This window comes from Mirounga leonina, unplaced genomic scaffold (assembly GCF_011800145.1).
Source record: "Mirounga leonina isolate KUSES-001 unplaced genomic scaffold, KU_Mleo_1.0 Mir_200, whole genome shotgun sequence".
NCBI classification, from domain to species: domain Eukaryota; kingdom Metazoa; phylum Chordata; class Mammalia; order Carnivora; family Phocidae; genus Mirounga; species Mirounga leonina.
Window position 1 is genome coordinate 29,628,389 of NW_023270503.1, and position 21,749 is coordinate 29,650,137.

The 21,749-nt window shown below is 48.0% G+C and overlaps 1 protein-coding gene across 3 annotated transcripts in view; it reads right to left on the minus strand.

The window, feature by feature from the left end:
* The window catches only part of MAP3K14 (mitogen-activated protein kinase kinase kinase 14), a 44,824-nt gene extending 23,904 nt beyond the window's left edge, over positions 1-20,920 (minus strand). For 2 of the 3 annotated variants that reach the window (XM_035027329.1, XM_035027327.1), the window contains exon 1: positions 20,800-20,920. The gene's annotated coding sequence lies outside the window, so the exon portion shown is untranslated. Of the gene's footprint in view, positions 1-19,621; positions 20,358-20,799 lie in introns of those variants that run through there. The other variant, XM_035027328.1, reaches the window with a different exon arrangement.
* Positions 20,921-21,749: the final 829 nt, after the last annotated feature.

Genomic DNA, 21,749 nt, shown 5'->3' on the forward strand with positions numbered 1-21,749 from the left:
TACAAAAAATAGGGTTCTGCATTAAGCCTGGGACTGCTGGCCAGGTGGCCTTCCTAGCCTTGGGCTTTGCCCCTGGCTTGTTGCCCCAGACAACTGCCCTGCAGCTTTGCCCCTTCTTTCTTCTGTAGCTTGTGGGGAGTGAAGACTGAGCCAGTTGCGTCTCTGCCTTTGAAGGCAAGTCAAAATCCTGATCCATTACTCAGTCTGGACGCTCTCCCCAGCTCCACTCCGGCCTCAAATGCATCCTGCTCCTCTCTGTCACAGCCGAGGATGTGGGCACTGGTAATAGCCAAGCCCACTGAGCTCACCTACAAGGCCACAGAAACCAAAGGGGAAAGAAAAGGTGTGCTATTGGTTCAGTATTCCTTTAGGGCCTGGTGCACGGGCACTGCTTGCTGTCTTCTATGGGGCCTCGATGACCGCCCCCCCCGGAGAAGTCTGGTGGTCGCAGTGACTGGGACGGTACCAGAGCGACCCTTGGGCATATCTGTAGGACATGCCTGCTGTGGGCAAGGCTCCTGGGCCCTGAGACAAACTTGGCTCCCTTACCAGCTAGTAAAACTCTTCTGTCCAAGTTGGGGAATTTTTTTTTTTCTTTTTTTTAAGTAGGCTCCATGCCCAGCGTGGAGCCCAATGTGGGGCTTGATTCACAACCCTGAGATCAAGACCTGAGCCAAGGGCGCCTGGGTGACTCAGTTGGTTAAGCGACTGCCTTCGGCTCAGGTCATGATCCTGGAGTCCCTGGATCGAGTCCCGCATCGGGCTCCCTGCTCGGCGGGGAGCCTGCTTCTGCCTCTGACCCTCCCCCCTCTCATGTGCTCTCTCTCTCGTTCTGTCTCAAATAAATAAATAAATAAATCTTAAAAAAAAAAAAAAAAAAAGACCTGAGCCAAGATCAAGAGTCAGATGCTTAACCGACTGAGCCACCCAGGCGCCCCCAAGTTAGGGAGTTCTTAATGTGGGTTCAAGGACAGCCTCAGGATGGTCTGTGAGCCACAGAAATTATATACAATTTGTATTTTTACAGGGAAGAGGTCCACAGCTTCCATCATATTTTCCAAGGGTCTGACATTCCCCAGAAAGTTGCTGTAGTCTCTTTAGAAGATCAAGTCCATGATTCTGGCACCGCTCTTCCATGACAAAGAAGAGCTCAATAACGTAGCAGTTTCCTACCTGACTGCAAGTCAGAATAACCAGACGAGTTCTAAAATGCACTTGCCCCAGACCTACTGAAACACTTGCTGGGCATTAGGCCCAGAATCTGTATTTTTGACAAGTTCTCTGGGTGATTCTGATGCCAAGGGGTCAGAGACTACCATTTGATCCCTGGTCTATACTATAAGGCTGTCCTGTCCAATATGGCACCACTAGCCACATGTGGCTATTTAAGTCAATTAAAATTAAATAAAATTTAAAAATCAGTCCCTCAGTTACACTAGTTACCATATTGGACAGTGCAGATAGAGAATGTTTCCATCACTTCAGGAAGTTCAATCAGACAGTTCTTGTTTACAGCTATGATAGCAATGTTTTCTCTGACAGCAAAATTTCTGCTCCTAGGATTCTGTGGCAGGACTGGAATCTAGGCTAAATGAATTGCCGATTAACTAGAAGGTACAAAAATATGTTTTATTTTGATCTTCAGTGATGATAACCTTCACATTTCAGTTCCCTTTTTTAGTAAGTGCAGTAAAAACACCAGACTAGGAACCAGACGAGAGGGGTTCTAGCCTTGGCAACTTTTTTAAAAAAAAGCAGTGGGACCATTTTTGTCAAATGAACTCATAGCTCAACGCCCAGTATATAAAAGAGCTAGAAGCACGCAAATGGTATGTAACTCACATGAGAAACAGCTGATCTGCTAGAGAAGGTGGGCAAGAGCCTCATGCACTCAGCTTCCCTTCATCCACCAGGGATTTCTGTGGAATCCTAGGTCTTCTCTTCTGAGGAAGAGAGCTTGAAAACCAGTGGCCTAGGAAATCTTGTGAGGTTCCTTCTAGTTTCCCAAATGTAACCGATCTGTCAGGATCATCTGAGGGCAGGATGACCAATTCAGAATGATCACTGTCGATATTCACTAAGCACCTACCATTATTGACCTCATTTTCAGATGTGAAGACTGAGGCTCGGAGAAGGCCTGGGCCTGCCAGACCAGCAACACAGTTACAAGTTGCAGAGGTGGGGCTGGACCCACACGCGGCTGTCTCCAAGCCGCATGCTCAAGCTCGAGCAGGCCACTGAGATTCTTATCTCAGCTGCTTCCGACTTGTTCTGAGGACTGAATAGGCAGTCGGTCTGCCTGGTCCGCAGAAGATGCTGAATGAAAGCTCATTCTCTTGCCCTTCACCTGCCTCACGAATGCCATCACTGAGACAATGGGACTTCTCGGTGTTGGCAGGACAGAGACAAGGTGTTCAGTTGTAGCGAAGGCATTTAACACGCTGAGCCTCGGGTCTCTGTATATAAAAGGCAAATAAAAATCTCTGTTTTACAGGGTCATCTTGGAAATGTCCACTGAGGCACCAGGGCAGACCAGGGCAAATCCCTCTCATGACTATTTCATCTGGAAGTAAAAACTTGTCCTCCTCTGAATGCCCAGAGGGGACAAATAGCAGAAGTAGAATGACTCAACTTCCTTAATAAGATATTAGTTGAAAACCAATCTTATTCTGATGCTTCCTCTTTTAAGCCTTCAGCTTGCCTGGCCACTAGGCCACACTGGGCTGGCTTCTGCCTATCAGGAATGAGGGGCTGTGCAGGAAGGGGAACCAAGGTCAAGTGCCAGGCAGAGTGAGCTGGCCTGGCAAAAACAGCCATCTGGGCCGGCAGATCCAGAGATCCTCATACCCGCTCAGTCCTGGCTCCCCTTTCTGCCCTGCCTGCTCTCCCTAAACTCACCCCCCCCCACCTCTGTTCTGGCCAGTCTGCTCCTCTCACTTGCCTGAGCACAGCAGCAACGGGTAAGCCTCGGATTCTTTTCCTTTGCTCACCCTGTTGCCCTGGTAGAGGATGCCTTCTTTCTTTATTAATATCTATCTTTTATAACCTATCCCCTCAACGAAGCTCCTGCATCCATTGCACAAGTGTTCAGTGAGTGTCCCCTAAGTGCCAGAGCCTGTACTAACCGGGATCATTCATTCAACGTCTTCTGTGTATTGGGCATATGCAAGGTGCTTTATCCACCTCGATGAACCTCAAAGAAACCTTGCAAGGTGGGTGGTATTATTCCCATTTATAGATGAAAAAACTAAGGCTCTAGGAGATAAGTTGCCTGCAGAAAAAAATGAGGCCCAATTTACACAACTAGAGCATCTACCATGGGATTAGAGCTAAAGCTTCCTGGCCCTTTCCCCAGGGACCCAAGGATTCCCAGTTCCATTCTAGAATAAAAGTTTGTTGGCAGAGGCCCCTGGAACATCAAGGACCTGAGCAGTATTATTACCCATGTGGTTATTACTGCTCCCATTTTAAAAGCCCATGGGATCTGCCCACTGTTCATATTAGTTGCTTAGTCTGTGTAGGCAGGAAGCACAAGAACCAAAAATGAGGGGTCTCCGGTAAAAGCCGAATCAGTGATAAACTGGTCAGGCTTCTAGGTGGGTTATACCACCACATGTTCCTGGGATGTTAGAATGTTTAACTTGATTAGTTTCAACAGGTCATTCCATTTTCTTAAACCAACAACAACCCCCCCACATATAAGGCGCACACACAGAAACACGAATTCCAGGAAAGATGACACTACCTTCGCTGGGAGAGTCACTGAAGGATGATGTGCTCTGGCAAGCAGAAAAGTAAGCCAGAGAAGAAGCGGGATGCAAGAAGCAATGGAAGGCCCAAGCATCCATAGGATATGTGGGTCAATTTAATTAACCATTGGATGTAAAAAAAAAAAAAAATAGTTTAAGCCACTCTAAAACATTAAGTTCTAGAAACATTAGCAAGGAAGAAAGGTGGGGGGGGGGGTTGTTCAATGGGTAAAGAGTAATAAGAGCCTTGCCTTTTGGTGAAATTTACATATAAAAGTGTTTACACTTCATTAGAAAAAATTATCATTTAGTATGTATGTTAAAATTTAAGAGTAACTAACCATAAGAATAGAAATGCAGGGGTGCCTGGGTGGCTTGGCTGGATGAGTGTCCAACTCTTGGTGTTGGCTCAGGTCATGATCTCAGGGGTTGTGGGATCGAGCCCCGCTTCCGGGCCTCTGTGCTTGGCGCAGACTCTGCTTGAGATTCTTTTCCTCTCCCTCTGCCCCTCCCCCTGCTCACTCATGAACTCGCACGCTATCTCTCTCAAATAAAATAAATAAAATGTTTTTAAAAAAAGAATAGAAATACAATTCAGAGTTTCAAAACCAGAAGGGCAAAAAAAGAAAAACAGAAAACTTGATCACTCTAACAAAAGGCAAGGAAAAAAGTAGCAAAGGAAAAGGACACTAAGTATAAAATGAAAACAGAAATGAAGGTGGCATAAGTAAGTCGAAGTATTAATGCAGCATTAACCACAAATAGATTAAGCCCACCCGTTAAAAGATAGACAGATAGGATTTTAAAAGATCCAGGTAGATGCTTACTAAAAGAGACAAAATAAAATTATATAGAAAGACTGAAAATAAAGGATGAAAAGAGATATGCCAGACCCATACTAACCAAAGATGTGTAATATTCATATCAGACAAAACATTTAAGATGAAAGAATATAACTTATATGCACGCAATAAAGCACCTCAAAATAAAGGCTGGTGGCAAGCTGGGGCTTTATGGATGAGTGAGGTCTCTGCTTTGGAGTGTCTCATCAAACAGAACTGCAGGGTCTTATAATACAGAAATCTTTGAACATGGGTTGGGTCTGCTGGGAGTTGGGCTCTGTGCTGAGTGTTGGGTGTACCCTGAGGAAGAAGACCCAGCCCCTTGAGGAGCTCATAGTCTACTAAGGGAAAGAGACAAGTAGTCAGAAAATTACAATCCAGTATGGTCACACAGCAACAGACACAGAAACACAGCAGACACAATGGGAACGCTTGGAGGGACACCTAGCTCAGCCTGGTGGGTATCAGGAAAGGCTTCTTGGGCTAAGTCTCAAGGGGTGAGCAAAAACAGCCCAAGAAAAAGGAGAAGGTATTCTAGGTGGAGGGAATGGCAAAAGTTAAGGCACAGAGGTGAGTCTAGGAAGAGTCCCAAACAGTTCAAAGTTGCTCGTGGGCAAAGCTTAGGTCATGCAGGGGTTAAATTCTTAGCAAGAGGGGTAGAATTCAGAGGCAGAGTTCCAGAGGGAACAGGGTAGGGGCAGACGGTGGATGTGGGTACTGACACGTAAACTGTGCCCTTCGGATAGAACTCTCACCCCACCTCCCCAGCATGGGCTGACAATAACCTAAGCTACAGGCGTCTGGGAGCCTTGCTTAATTTTTTCCCCCAGGTGGAGAGGCTGAGTGGGCACTGGGACCTAGAGACACACTTGAGGAAGGAGGAAGGAGGAAGGAGCATTCTGAGTGAGTGAAGGCTGGAGGAATCTCAACCTGCCTGGCACGCCAGCTTGAGGCCTGCTTCCCAGGAGAGCAATTTCTGCCTCAGCATTTAGCATTAAGGAGGATAGGAAATTCAAGTGCACCTCAATCATTAAAATCTTACAGATCAATTTTAAAATAAAAACCTGTCATGCCCACAAAAACTCAGTCTCGCCAATTCCACAGGTCAAACTGCTAGGTAAATGAGACGTCCGGAACAAAATTTCTGACTCTCCTCCAGCCACCACCACACGCCCGTCAAGGTTGGCTAGCCCCACACGTGCAGAGACCCTGCTGTCTACGGGCCCCCTCAAATGTTCAAGGCAATCACCTCATGTCTATTCTATTAGCACAGGCCTCACCCACTTCCAGCTTCTCCCTGGCCCCCTCCCATCCCAAGTTAATCTTAAAACACCATGTCCTTAAGATAATCTCAAGTTCAAAGACACCTGCTGGCTCTGCACTGCTTATGGGCCCAATATCAACTCTGTGGTCCATAATCTGTCTAACCACTATTTCCCTAAAAACACAGGGTTTGGCTGTGGTCAGTCTGATCTCTCCATGCCCAACTGACTCGCTGCTCAAATCTACAGGTTTGTGTGTGTGCCTTGTCTTGTGGGGGGCACCCTGCACATCCTGCTTGTCTTTCACCGGCCGAGCTCGGGCTTAGGCCTCCAGGAAGTCCCTCCTAATGGCTTCATCGCACTGTCGCCTCCTTTTCTTTTTTTTTTTTTTTAAGATTTATTTATTTATTTGAGAGAGAGAGACTGAGAGAGAGAGCACATGAAAGGGGGGAGGGTCAGAGGGAGAAGCAGACTCCCCGCCGAGCAGGGAGCCCGATGCGGGACTCGATCCCGGGACTCCAGGATCATGACCTGAGCCGAAGGCAGTCACCTAACCGACTGAGCCACACAGGCGCCCCTCGCCTCCTTTTCTGACTGCCTATGGGACTGGCTCTCCTCACTCTCCTCACCCTCACCCTGGCCCTTAATCATACCATCACTCCCCTTACTCATCAAATGAAATAACACAGATGAAAGAACTCTGGAAACAAGAAAGCATTATACCAAGAGGAGATCGCCATTTCTTGTGTGTACAACTCAGAGAACTGTGTCTAGGTAATGCAGCAAACAGTTATGGAAAAAGATGCATCATCAGAGATGCTTAGTATATTTTGCAATAGTAAAAGCTGGAACAAAAATGTCTAATTACAGGGGGAGGATAATTATTAAATAAATCATGGTACATCCATTAACAATGTTTACAAAATAATTTTTAACTATATGGAAAAATGCTGATGGGACACAATATTAACAGAGAAAAGATTCAGATTTCTATCTGAAGTATGATCCCACCTAGCCTGTGTCTGTATACTACATCAACCTTTATAAAAATGTACCCAGGGGGCACCAGGGTGGCTCAGTCGGCCAAGCTTCTGACTCTTGGTTTTAGCTGGGGTCATGATCTCAGGGTCGTGGGATGGAGCCCACATCAGGCTCAGTGCTCAGCACAAGTCTGCTTGTCCCTCTCCCTCCTCCTCTGTCCGCCCCCAACCCTGTGTGCATGCTCTCTAAATAAATGAAATATTTTAAAAGGGGCACCAGGGTGGCTCAGTTGGGTAAGCGTCTGCCTTCGGGTCAGGTCATGATCTTAGGGTTTGGGGATCGAGCCCCATGTTGGGCTCCCCACTCAGCGGGGAGTCTGCCTCTCTCTCTCCCTCTGTCCCTCCCCCTCTCCCTGCTCGTTCTCCCTCTCTCTCAAATAAATAAAATCTTTTTTTTTAAAGATTTTTTTTTTTAATTTATTTTTTAGAGAGCGAGCGAGAGAGAAACAGCATGAGAGGGGAGAGGGTCAGAGGGAGAAGCAGGCTCCCCGCTGAGCCGGGAGCCCGATGTGGGACTCGATCCCAGAACCCTGGGATCATGACCTGAGCCGAAGGCAGACGCTTAACCATCTGAGCCACCCAGGCGCCCAATAAAATCTTTTTTTTTAATTAAGATTTTTTATTTATTTATTTGACAGAGAGAAACACAGCGAGAGAGGGAACACAAGCAGGGGGAGTGGGAGAGGGAGAAGCAGACTTCCCGCCGAGCAGGGAGCCCGATGCAGGGCTCGATCTCAGGACCCTGGGATCATGACCCGAGCCGAAGGTGGACGCTTAATGACTGAGCCACCCAGGCGTCCCTCAAATAAATAAAATCTTTAAAAAAATATTTTCAAAAACAAAAATAAATAAAAATGCAGACTCCTAGCACAGACATGCAGCAATGGCTCAGTCTTGGTGTTTTAATATTTTTTTATACTTTTCTAATTTTTCCATGTTTTTTTCAGAGAGCTTGTATTACTTGTCTGTTTTCATTTTTTAACAGATAATGTTTCCAAGTGTTTAAAAAAATACAGAAAGGATATACAGTGAAGTGTAAGGCCTTCTCATCCTTGCCCCATCCCTCTGAGGGGATCCCGGTTACCGGTTTCTTGTATATCCCCCCAGAGATGTTCTCTGGGGAGTATTACTTTCATAACGAAAACAAGCGATCACTAGAAAAGGGTCTTGTGGTATGGGATAAGAACTGAAGAGGCATCTGGTTCACATTTGTGAGTGGGGCTTAATAAATACGTGATAATAAATACCCCAACCCACACCACCCACACTGGCAACCTCATCAGAATCTCTGTGGCTGGTCAGCGAATGCTACTGAAACAGGGGGCTGGAGATGGGCAAGCCCGTCCCTCCTGGTTTTGGTTTTCGTTTCTGTCTCTTTCTTGTTTCCCACTGGGGGCTGTGGGAAACAAGAAGTAGGAAGGTGCTCAAAGATGGCCCTGGCAGCCGTCCTCAACTCTGAAGGCCACGGCTTCCTTGCTTTTATTTATAGTCACCAAGGCCAAGTGTGAGCAGTAGTGAAGGCCTGCGCTAGTGCGGGATGTAAGAAATGCTTGTGGGCACCAGTGGCCCATAGAGAGCGGGACACACAGCGCAACTGGCCCTGAGACAAAGCCACCAGCCCCTCCTTCCCTGCTTATGTCACGGGTGGGACGTAAGGGTTGGTCTGAATCTGGGAAACCTGAAGGAGGCATGCTGTTCTAGTGAATCTCTCCTACCTTCTTTACATAATATCTGACCCTTTTTAAAAAAAATCTGTATTTTGTTTTCAACTACAAAAGTAATACTTGTTCACTGTAAAAATTACAACCATACAAAGTGCTTAGAGAAAAAGAAAGAAAGAAAGAAAGAAAGAAAGAAAGAGAGAAAGAAAGAAAAAGAATTTTGCCCCATTCCCTCCTCCCTACAATGTAAGAAACCCTTAAATTTGGTGTAAATCCTTCTAGTTCCATTAGCATACATATATAAAGTTTGGGACTATTTTTAAAAGAAACATGGGCTTATAGATATCTAATATTCTACCAGTTATATCTTTCACTTAACGACAGATTATGGAGGGTGCCTGGGTGGCTCAGTCAGTTAAGCGTCCAACTGTTGATTTCAGTTCAGGTGGTGATCTCAGGGTTGTGAGACTGAGCCCCAAGTCGGGCTCCATGCTGGGCGTGGAGTCTGCTGAAGATTCTCTTCCCCTCTCCCTCTGCCCCGCCCCTCCACTCCCTCTCTAAAAACAAAATTAAAAAGACCTAAGAAAACAACAAAAAACCCACAGTAGATTATGGACACTGTCCCACTTCAATGTATGTAGCTCTCTCGCATTTTTTTAAATGGCTCCTTAAGATTCCATGGTATAAATGTACTCATTTCTTCACCTATTCTTCTATGGGTACTCTTGCAAATTGTTCCCAGTTTTTCACTAAGTATTACTGCAAAAACAAACAAAACAAAACCCAAAAAACCCTTTATTCACTTGTATAGGTAAATTCTAGCTAAATACCTGGAACCGGAATTTGTGGGTGACTCTCTGCATGGTCACTCTTTTCTCGTTTCTATGTGTCAGGAAAGTAGGCAGCACTGATCAGTCCAGGACAGGTGGTTCCCAAACATTATATTAGTTATTTGCTAGAAAGATGCTATCCTTGTTTTCAAGGTGCTTATAATCTAGTTGGGGAGAATGGCCGGCTGGATAAATAAAGGAATCACAAAATGATCTTGGGATCAAAAGGGCCTTTGGGGGTCACTTATTCCAACATATCACTTATTAATCCTGAGGATGGCCTCCCAGCTACATAATAGGATGGCCTTGGAGTCCAAAGGTCTGAGTTCGAACTGTAGTCTCTAACACTCGGGTGGGTGACCAGGTGCAGATCACTTACTCTGAGACTCAGATGTCTCATCTGTAAAACAGGGATGCTCGAACTGAAACAACAGGATTTTACAGGACAACTAGATGCAAGAAGCAATCTTTAAAGGGGCAATACTGTGGCTGGAACACAGTGGGTGCTCTAGTAAACGTTAGCAAAACCTCCAATGAGAAAGAAGCTGATACAAGATGAGTGGTCCTTTCCGGGACTGGAAGTACCAGTTGTTTGAAAGTCCTTGCCTCTGCAGAGCTGAAATCCACCTCGCAGAGCCTCTAGCCAGCAGCGCTAGTGTCAGGAGGAAGGTCTGGAACAGAAGCTGTCAAAGGAGGAGGGGAGAATCCCAAGACCAGAAGGGTAGAAGGAGTCAGCAAGGCAAGGCCAGCCTACGAGGGGGATGTTCTTTGAAGTGCATTCTTTTTTTTTTTTTTAAAGATTTTATTTATTTATTTGAGAGAGAGAGTGAGAGAGAGAAAGAGCACAAGAGGGGGGAGCGGGAGAGGGAGAAGCAGACTCCCCGCTGAGCAGGGAGCCGGATGCGGGACTCGATCCCGGGACTCCAGGATCATGACCCGAGCCGAAGGCAGTCGCTTAACCAACTGAGCCACCCAGGCGCCCCCTTTGAAGTGCATTCTGCATGTGCTGCCCAGCCTCTCCCTCTGCTGGCAGTGCCCAGCTCCGAATGGACTGAGGAACGAGCTGCTGGTGCCTGAGGAACCAGGACCCAGAATTCCTTGACAGCTCAGGTTGAAATTAGCTGTCCTGTGGACATCTTTGGGTGTTTTCAACAATCTGCTGCTACATGTATACATGTTAATTACATGCCGGTGTCAATAACAATAAAAATAATGGCAGCTATTATTGTTTGCTACATATTAGGTAATGCATGCATTATTTCTTGGACCCTCTCAGGAACTCTGTGAGCAGGGCACTAATATTGTTCCCTTTATATGGAGGAAGAAACTGAGGCTCAGGAGCTCAAGTAATTAGTCTGATGCTACTCTGCAAGGAAGCGGCAGAAGCCGGATTTGTGCACAGGGCTCTTACGTCAAAGTACATATTCTTAACCATAACACTCTATTTTCATGTGATCTAAAGCTTTAAGAATTGAGACCCAAATGCAGAAGCTGCCACAAGCTAAAGGTTTGTTAGTGAGAAACCCAGGGACTGACCCAGGAGGAGGCATCTCAATTAGGGAGCATAAACGCAGCCAGCCTATGTTCTGGAGAAAAGCAACTTTAAAATGGCAATGGGAAGCAAAGACACTAAGCTGGACACGTGGCAGGCCCATGTTCCTTAGTCTACCCATGCCCAGCGTGGGTATCAGGTCATGCACACTTGGGCCCATCGCAAGGACCAATTCTATGACAAACTTCAAATGTGCCATGCGTTTTATTTTTATTTTTTTTTAAGATTTTATTTATTTATTTGACAGAGACAGAGATAGCGAGAGCAGGAACACAAGCAGCAGGAGTGGGAGAGGGAGAAGCAGGCCTCGATCATGACCTGAGCCGAAGGCAGATGCCTAACGACTGAGCCACCTAGGCGCCCTGTGCCATGCATTTTAGAAGGTCTGGCTCCAGGCTATTTTACTGTGGTTTTTGTTGTTTTTGTTTGTTTAATAGCAAAGCCTTGAGCATCAGCTAGTATCCTCACAAATATAGTCAGTACTTTGTCTCCAGGCCCCTGATAAAGGGCATTGTGTAAGCTTTAAAAGAAAAGTGTTACAATGGCATTTTCAATTCAACTTTTGAATCCTTTGCATGAGGAGTGCCAATAGCATACAGAAGATGCCACTGGGGCATCATTGATCCACACAGACAATTATGGAATTGGTATGCAGGAGAATGGGGGGGCGGGGAGTAGCAGGGAGGGAAAAAAAAACCCAGAACAACCATACGCAGGCCTCATTTTACACAATAACCAGCAGGGAATTTTTAATGTATGTTCTGTCGAAAAAAATTTCAAGTGTGTTTCATGGGGTATTTTGTGTCACTAAACATCTTGATTAAGCAGGGCTGCAGTGTATACCATTTGGTAATGATCCATCTCCAAAGATTACAGTGCGATAAACTGCCCTGGACACTAAAATCATGCCGAACACAATCAGCTTTCTTTTGATGAGTCAAAATGCACTTCTGGATCTTGTCAAGCCTTGAGGTCATCATTGCAAGCAACATTTGGTTGTGAAAAACAGCTCTCCTTATTTACCCTTCTGAACTGGATTCTGAGCAAGGAGCAGTTCCCTGGGCTATGGTTAATCCCACTGAAATACAACCCCTGCCCTCCTCTTGGTTGGTAACTCTGTTTTCCCAAGTGGGCCTGGCTTTAAGCAAGGTCTACCTGTATGCAGAGCAGATGGAGAAAGACAGGTTCAGCCTCCCTGTGAGGGAGGAGGCTTCAAGGTCATTGTACTCACTGGTGACTGGTTTTGAAATTGAGGAACTAGTTTGAGGAACTTCAGAATAAACAAGAAACCCAAACAACCCGGTTTTCCACAGAAGACTTCCAATGCACGGGGGTAAATGGAAGGAAGCATATGGTCCAGCTCTGCTTTTTGGCGGTGGAACCCTGACCATGGCCTCATTTCAGATGCTGCCCTACACACCCTTTGACAGACTGGCCTGAATGACAACTTGAGGACTTGAGCAGCAAAGGTGACTTTGACATGTCCCTTTATATTACAGGGTCACACTCTTGTCCTCCTTTGGGAAGGGAAGAAAGTCATGGGGCCTGTGGTATAACGGAATATTCAGAGGCTCTCAGAATATTCCTTGGTCAAGGAGGGGAAACCATGCATAGCCTGTGGCTCTTTCAGCCTCTTTCAGACCAGCAGGGCCCAGAAGGAGGAATGTGGATATCAGTCTTGTACTTTCACTGGACCACGAATCCTTAGCCAGGGATTCCCATGCTCCAGGTGCTGTGCTGCCCAGCAGATGCCATGGTGACCAAGACAGACAAGGTCCTTGCCCTCACAAGGCTGTCACCATTGCAACCCTGGAGAGGCTCTTCTGGAATGCTGGACTTAATTACGAAGAAGCACTGTCATGGGCCAGCCTTTGAATCATCTGCCTACAAACCTGTGTCAGAGTGGCGCCAAGCACATGGGATTTGTCATTGTGTCACCGACTTCCCTATTCCAGCCTGGAAGGCTAGGCTAAGTCAGCCATACATTTAATAGCTGGCTACTTGTCTGCTTCGGCTCTGAAATATGTGTGAGCACACACTTCTCCTGACAGCGCCTTCACCTCTGCAACTGCGTTCCTTTCCTCCCACACTGCCGAAGTTTCCAGATTGTCCTCAAGCTCCTTTTCCACCAAGCTGACAGATCCCACCCAGGTACCTGCAGAATGGGAGGTGGGGCTCCTCCCCTCTGAGGAACTGTGTGTGTGACAGTGCTGGGTCAAGCTGGACAAGGCAGACCACGCTGGCTCCTATCTAGCCCCCACAGTCGGGGACCACGATTTAACACCTGCAGTGTCTGTCTTCCCCCCTGCCATGTAAGCTCCTTGAGGGGAGTATACCCACTATCCTCGTTTTCATATTCTCGCACCTGCCAGAGCCTGCCGTAGGACGTTCCTGGCAAAGGCTCACTGAAAGGATGACTGGTACACTCCTGAAGAGTATACTAGTGTCCTGGCTCTAAGAGCCTGGCTGGTCTGGCATCTGAGTGTCCAGACTGTCCATTCACCTGGCGAGCAGGAGTGGGCAGAGCCTGGTGACCAGGGGTGGCTGTATTCTGACTGTACCCTAGCAAGAAGGTGTCATGCAAACTGGCTACCGAGCCACCCTTGTCCCCTTTCTTAAATGCTGACCTTGAGACCCAATTATTTCCAATTCTTTAAAAGACCCTTCTGTGCTGGACAATATCTGTCTGGGCTCCAAAGTGCACATATATGCTCGACGGGAGGTGGTACACAAATCTCCGCCTTTTACACTTATCTCTAGAAAGCTATTCCTGCCTCTCAAAGTACAGCATCTGCCAATAGTACAGTCCCAACAGTAAGCTGGGACTACTGAGCACAGACTCAAAAGCCTGGTTCATCCAACTAACTTCTTGTGCCAAAGGAGTCCATTTCTCATCTTAATTGGTAATAGCATCCTCATTTGAGGTTAGCTAAGGCCCCCTTTCCTCCTAAATCTCCGAGTCATCCCTAGTATTGACCAGTAGACCAATATTGAATAATTCTGGCCAAGTAAAAGGAAATGTCAATGACAGCAGAAGGTGGGTGGTGATTTCAGATACGACAGCTCTTTGAACTTACAGGGGCCACCGTCCAGATATGACATCATGCTTTGCCCACAGGGAAGAGCTTCTTCACTGAGAATTCCTGGATGAATCCAGTTGGAATGACCCCTGACTACTCTGGCTTTTCCGGTCACCTGCGTGCCATGGGCAACATGTCCCTTCTTCACAGTGGAAAGATGCAGAAGAGTTTCTTCGTGCCCAGTGGGTTTGTACCCTCATGGTCGATCATTAATAGCATCTGAATGCCCATTCTGGGTAAGACACTGCTTGGGGAGGTAGGAAGGTGCCCTAAAGATGCAGGCAACCTTTGAGACTTCCAGGTAGCCCTGCCCAGAATTGTATTCTCTTATCAACCTTGACCTCCTTTTGGTTACACAAACTCCTGGTATAAGAGAGTGTCAAGTGAATAGCCTTCTGTTTACTTTTTCTTAGGCCCAGAGCAGCTGCTCTGGCCCCACCCTTCCCAGGTCTGGCAGAGCTTGCAGAAAGACTGACAGGTCAAGGTGGGGGAATAAAGGAGGAACTAGTTAAAAAAATCCAATTCCTACTCCAGGAGTAGTTCCTTTGTTCAGAGGCAGCACAGCACAGGGAAAAGAGCCTGGACTTTAGTTCAGATTCCGCCATTAACTAGCCATGTGGCCTTGGGCAACTCACTCAGCTTCCTTGGGCCACCATTTTCTCTTCTGTAAAATAGGGGAGAATGTGAATGGTAATGGTCATTTCCAGGCTGTAATTCTAAGAGCTCTTTCTTGACAGAGTGGTTGAGGCCTAAAGGTCACTTAGCCATGCTTGCCTAAAATGATGGCTGGCTAGTTCAGATTGATTGGGTGTGCCTATGGGGCTGAGGCGGAGCCTGTGACCACTTGCAAGGCAATGTTAGTTCTTCTCCTGAGGCTTCAATAAAGTCAAGCCCTCTTTGTGGGTAACCCTGGACATTGCCTACAGATGTCCCTGACCATTAGTTGTCAAGCTCAACACCAACTCCACGGGTCTAGAACAGAGAGTTTTGAACAGACTCTTTGTCTTGGTGGATGCCTGGTCATGGCCTTAGTGGGAAGAGGGTGAGCAGAAGCCATAGCAACCAGAAACTGGGGGGCAGGGATGGCTCAGGACTTTCCTCTGCTGCTTCTTTCTGAGTCCAAACACCAGCCCTGGCTGTGTAGACAACTGAAGTGGTGGCAGGCTTGGAATGACAGTAAAATGACAGTTTCCTGATGTCCAGGGTTTAATCTAGCCTTTTCAATCACAGGCACTCTTCAGAGCCTTCCAACTCAGGTGGCAAAAAGAAAGACAGGTAGGAAAGGGTTCCCCAAAAGGTCTTTCACACCAAAGCACAGTTTGCTCTCTCTGCTCTTTGCCAAGGGGTTTCCCAGCTCCCCGGAGCCAAAGCTCCCCTCCTGCTTCTTTGCTGACTGTCACTGGAAGCTGGCCATTTTCCACCCTCAAGGTGGCTGGACTCAGGAGCACAGTGACACCGCTGATCTGGGCTCTGTGCCTTGTTCACATGACCCCCCCTAGCCAGGGGATCCATCTCTCTGTTGGTTGGCAAACCTGGGGAGCCTCCCATTTGTTTCCTTATCCCTGCCTCCAAAGCCCTTCAGCTGAAATAAAAGTGATCTTGGCAGAGGGCTTCTTTTTTTTTTTTTTTTTAAGTTTATTTATTATTATTTTTTTAGTAATCTCTAAGCCCACCATGGGGCTCGAACTCATGACGCCCAGATCCAGAATCACATGCTCTTCTGACTGAGCCAGCCAGGTGCCCCGTGGCAGAGGGCTTCTTGACGAGGTCTGCTCAAGACTTCCTCTGCCATTGTGCTAGGGAATAAGTTGCCTGTCACCTACACCCCTGCATGGGTGACTCAGCTTCTAGAGAAAGTGCTCTGCTCACCTAAGTAAAGCTGCCTGGAAAATGACTAAGGCCCCTATCAAATGCACTCTGTGAGGCTGACCAGTTAGTGAGCCGGGTCCAGACACTCTGCCTCTCACCTCCAGCCTGAAGTCAAGTGTGGAGCTGCCACTTCAGGCCTGCTGGTTTCATTTTCATCTGAACTGAGCTCCACAGGAGGCTTGACATCCGGTGATCTATTTTTTCTAAAAACTAGGTTCACTTTAGAAATGACTCTTTGGCCATGAAGACAGCTTCCCCAAGAGAAAACAAAATGTTATTTAAAGGGAATGTCAGCCTGGTGGGAGCCTATATTTTTGTTTCGTATTAAGAAGAGGAAAAAGCAATTTAAAATGTAGCATGAAACTTTTTTTCCTTGGGTGATTAAAGGAAGATCTGCAAGCCCCTGACTACAGGTCCAGGACCCCCAGATATGGGAGTAGCAATAAGCTGACAAAAATGTATTTATAAGCAGTAAAGGATGGTGAGCTGGGGGTGCCATGCAGTGGTGAGAACCTTACCCCACGGAACCAAAATCTCCCTCTGAGTCCCTCAAACAAAGAACAAGTCCTTGCTGACTTATATTCTATACAGTATTTTCCCATTTTTCATCTCCAGAGCTAAAGCTGGGACCCGTTTCACCACATGGGGCGGGGGGGCGGTGGCACAGAAGGGAGTCCTAGCAAGGCCCAGCCCAGCTTCTGGCTCAGAGTCCTGGGTGGGCCGAGGATGCCCTGGGTTTAGGATCACCAGCTCTGATCGGGCACAGCCTGGGCCTCTGTTGGCTCCTTCGGAGGGTGGTGAGGGCAGTATTTAGTACACGACAGGAAGAACGTGACAGCGAAACCCCTACACAGAAGAAACACCCCCCCGGAGGTCCTACTGAGAAAATGACTCTGCCCTGTCAGGCAGTCTGACCCTTCCTGACATTGTCTTACAGAAAAAAGGGAACGAGGACCACTGCTATTACTAGAATGACCACCACCACCACCATTTATAGGCGTCATGTTCTGTGGCTTATTATGTGCCAGGCACTGAGCTCAGCACTTGACATATATTCTCTCATTTTCTACTCGAAACAACCCCATCAAGTATTTCTGATCCCATTTACAGATGAGGCACCCGATGCCGAGGGAAGTGAAGTGATTTGCCTGAGTCACACAGGCAGACGGTGGCAGACCTGGACCTGACCCAGGTCTGTCTGACTTGACAGCCTAAACCCCCACATTTGATACCGGAGACACCGCAGACTTGCTCTATTGCTCCGGTCCAAACACTTGACCGCTCTGCCTTAATTTCTGCATCTGTAACACGAAGATAAGCAGACTCGTCCGGAGGATGTGCTCTTCATCTTTCAGCCTTTTATTAATAAGTGATTATGAATAACCAACACCAGTTAATAATCGTTAGCAATACTTATTAATATTAATACTTGTGAGCATAAATAGATAAATAAAGCAACCAGCCTGGTTTAGTTATATTCAAAACTGGCATGTTTTGGGCGGGGGGCCCAATTTATCCTTTCATGAGTAGGTTAGTAGACAAAGCAGTGAACTAGAGGTCCAGAAATGTGGGCTTAGATTCTGGGCATGACAATGACGTCCTGAGTAATCTCATCCACTTTATTCCTCCTTACGAGGCTTCCTGTTCTTGATCTTTGGCCCTGCCTTTCTTTACACTAGTGTTGTAACAAAATAGCAAAAAAAAAAAAAGGCTACAAAGTACCATTATGCTTGATGCCATATAATTTTAAGGGATTTCTATCAGGAGGATAAGGGGTTAAAGGACGTAAAACAGCAAGTCAGGAAGAGGAGTTTTAAACTCATACAAAGAAGGGCACACAGGCCACTCAGGAAAAATGACTTTTCTCTGTAGTATCACTTGGGTAAGTAAGACAAGCCTAGAACTAAAGGCTCCATACCCAACATACTTCAATGTCTCACTCAGCTCAACTGAAATGTTCTACTACCCAATTTGCCCTAAGTTTAGCTTTCTATTTCTAATCTGCTTTCAACATTTCAGTCAGCATCACCAAGTACATGCAAAGCCTTCACACGTGCATCACTTCAAGCGCTCATCCCACCCCTTGAGGATGCTCAGCCCCCACTCCTTTCCCTTCCTCCCGTCGTGTGCAGAGGCCAGACGGCCTGGCTTATCCTTACAGTTCCCCAAAGCCACTGACATGGAATTGTCTCCCTTCCCCCCAATTTCACACCGGTGCCATCAAAAGTGCCCATAATGCTCAGATGTTTCCAGTTTAACTGAAATACTAAAATGGGGCAAACAGGAAGCATCAGACACAACTGCGGTAGTGACTTATTAATCACGAAAGCAGAATTTTAGTTGCATTTTAACCTTTTGCCAGGAAAAAAAAAAAACAGCTTTGAGATGATGGAAGCCATTGGTACAAATATGCTGCCCATACGAGTATCAAGCTGACTTATACTTTTCATTTAGGACTGAGTTTGGTTCTACAATTTTCTTAACTATCCTCCCAGAAAGAGCATCTGTCAGGCCAACCGATATGAATCTGTCAGCTCTTCATCAAGGCAGGCAGACCTGTTAGAAAAGCTCATGTGCTGTCCACTGAGACAGGAAAAAAAATAGGAAATTCAAAGTGACTTCTCAGGCCAAAGTGATAGAACGCTCTTAAGAGGGTGCCAACAACAAAGAAAACAAGCCTGGATGAGGCTTTGCCTTTCCCATCTCTACAGAGCTCTCTCACCAGACCTTGGCCAGGATGAACTGTTACCATGAACCAAAAAAATCACAACAGTTGCCTGGAGTTGGACAACCAATCAGGGCAAGGCTTCTTCTCAACATTAAATGATATACAAACACTCCAAGCAGATCACAAAGGAGTCAGTGTTCAACAGGAGAACCAAAATGAGGAACCAAACCTCCATCTGTTGAGGCGAAACGGCCAGCCAGACATTTTTGTTTAATAGATGAAGGCTCATTTGGCAGGGTCTCTGTCTGTGGTGCCGCTCCCACAAACCCTAACAGACAATACCAGGGGCAAAAAACCCCCTTTAGAACTGCTCCTTATAATCTGAAAACAGGCAGAAGGTGACCTAAAGCCTGGCAGCATATTGCGGTCTTATTTTACAAAAGGGCTGGAACATACACCTGGGTACGTATTTCTAAAATTAAAGTCAGAGACTCTTTTATTTTTGAGACCTTCTGAGAAGTTCACCACACCCTTCAAAATAAAGGAGGATGTTTTAAAGGTGTCAGAGGTCTGGCATCACTGCACCCAAGAAACTGACTTTGACATCACTTAAAAAACACCCAAGAGTAGGGGTGCTGGGGTGGCTCAGTCGTTAAGTGTCTGCCTTCGGCTCAGGTCATGATCCCAGGGTCCTGGGATCGAGCCCCGCATCAGGCTCCCTGCACAGCCAGGAGCCTGCTTCTCCCTCTCCCACTCCCCCTGCTTGTGTTCCCTCTCTCACTGTCTCTCTCGGTCAAATAAATAAATAAAATCTTCAAACAAACAAACAAACAAACAAAAAAACACCCAAGAGTAAATCCAAATACATTGTAAGCACAAGCACCTGTCCTCTCATGGTGAGAGCAAAAATACCACACCAAACTTCTCCCTTCTTCTTGCAACTAAGTCCCATCATGTGGTCCTGGTCCAGGGAAAGGAACCTGGGTAAGACACCAGTGGCCCAGGCTCCTCACCCTGAGTTCTAGCTATGATGAATACTAACCCCCCCACCTGCCTCAGGCACCTCACCTTTAAAAGAGGACAACAATGTCTTATGTCTCCCCGCAGCTGTCTGAAGGAAAAAGGAGGTTACAGGTATGAAGATACAGAGTAAAAAAAACACATCACTAATGTTAAGATACTATCTCCCTCTAATCTTTCAGACAGACCATGTTTCTAGTCAAGGGGTTTTCAACATTTTTCCTGGAATGAACTTCAGACTGCTATTTTGTACTGGGCCCCACTTATCATTCAATTTCACTTGCTTTTAGATTCCTTAATCAAGTCACTGGTGTTCATTATCTCCAGTGAACAAAAATAATTCTGCCACTTACACCACTGATTTCTGTACATTTTCTCCATTCATCCTCTTCTCCCCACACTACTTCCCCTGTTCACCTTTTAAGACGGAAGGCAACATTTAAAACTCCAATTTGGAAGGAAACGCTTTTTCTGAAGTTACCCATCACCAAGGAGGCTTCTGCGCAGGTGGGGGTCCGCACTGTACAAGTGGCCTCTTTCTGCCTGGTGCCCCGTGGGCTTCCCAGATGGGAATATTATACCGGAGCCCACAGATCAAGTCCTGAGTGGAGCGGACAGAAGGGTTACAGAAGGGTCAGGGTAAGAAAGAGGATGCTGAGAGTGGCCAGCACTGCCCCGCTGGGTGCCAAGGGCAGGCTCTGCTCCTTCTCCCCGCCTCGGGGTGTGACCAGAGAACTTCCCAAGGGAAGGCCAAGGGTTTCACTGCCAGGGCAGGTGGGAGGGCGCACAGACCCGGAGCGCTTGTGCATCGGCCACCTTCCGTCCCTTCCGTCCCGAGCCGAGGCGAGTTCCCACCCTGGGGGCACCCAGGGAGAGGAGCAGGATGGGCGGGCTTGGCGGCGGGGCAGCTGAGCGCGGGGGAAAGGGGGTGCTGGGGAAGGGGAAGCAGGGCGCCCCTTCACGCGCTCTGGGCGCGTGTGCGGCCTGCGGGGGTGCGAGGCGAGCACGGCGTGCGACCTTGGCCCTGGCAGCGTGGTGTGAAGCGAGCGTTCGCGGCCCGCCGCCGAGGGCCCCCGCGCGAGTGGATCTGACCGGCCGCGCCGCCGACCCCCACCATTCCGGGCGGCGGGCCAGGCCGCGGCCCGGCCCCGGACTGAGGGGCGACTCATCCCCGCCGCTCCCTCGGCGCCCCGCTCCGGTCTCCGCGGTCCCGCCCAGTCACCTACCGGCTGAGCGCCGATCTCCCCAACCAGCGAGTGTCGCGCTCCCCTCGCCCGCACTCTCCCGCCGCCGGCCGCCGACCGCTGGGCTCCGGGACTACGGTCGCCCCGCCCCGGCCTCGAGCCCCGCCCCCTCACCGCCTTCCCGGCCGCCCCCGGGGCCACGCCTCCCCCGGCGGCTGCAGATTTGCTCCGCTTCGCGCCTCCTTGCTCTGGCCGCACCTCGACCCTTGGCCCCGCCCACGCCTCCAGTCTAACCAATGAGCCGGCGCGTCCCCGCTGGTCCCGTCGTACAGCCCCTAGCAGAGATTGGCTAGGAGGGCCACGTTTCCAGAAATGGGCACTATTTCCGGACAGTGTTTATAGAGCAGAGATTGCTAGGCGGACAGATTGACAGAAGGCGGAGGCGGCCAGGGTGTTGGTGTAACCACACATGCGCATTGAGCTTCTGGCAGTCTTTTTTTTTTTTTTTTACGGGTTGCGTGCTTCTGGAGGTTACGGGAAGGAAGGTCGAGTGTGCGCATGTGTGGGCACCCCCAGCCTTGTACTCAGGTTACCTTGGAGACGGCGAGGCGTTCTCCCTCCTGGGTCTGGTTCTGCTTCCTCTTTGCACTTAGTCCTGGCGGCTGAGGAAGGTGTGGTGCGGGGAGGCGGGGGGGGGGGGGGGCTGGCGGGGGGGGGGGTAGAAGAACTTTTATTGAGCACTTACTGTATCCCCGGCGCTGTAGAGTTCCCGAGGACGGGTAAGACAGGTTCTGGTGCCTTCCCTTGAGAAACTTGGGGAGCCTAGGGCCTAATGGGTCAGACCTGTATGTTGAAACCCAGGTCTGATGAGCGAGCTTGCGGATGGTTTGGTACAACACCTTTGTACAGCCAGAGAAGCAACGTGGTGGGAGCGCTGCACGAAGCATCTCCCAGCCGGGTTTACCGGTCACAGGGCCAGAGAGAAGACTGGA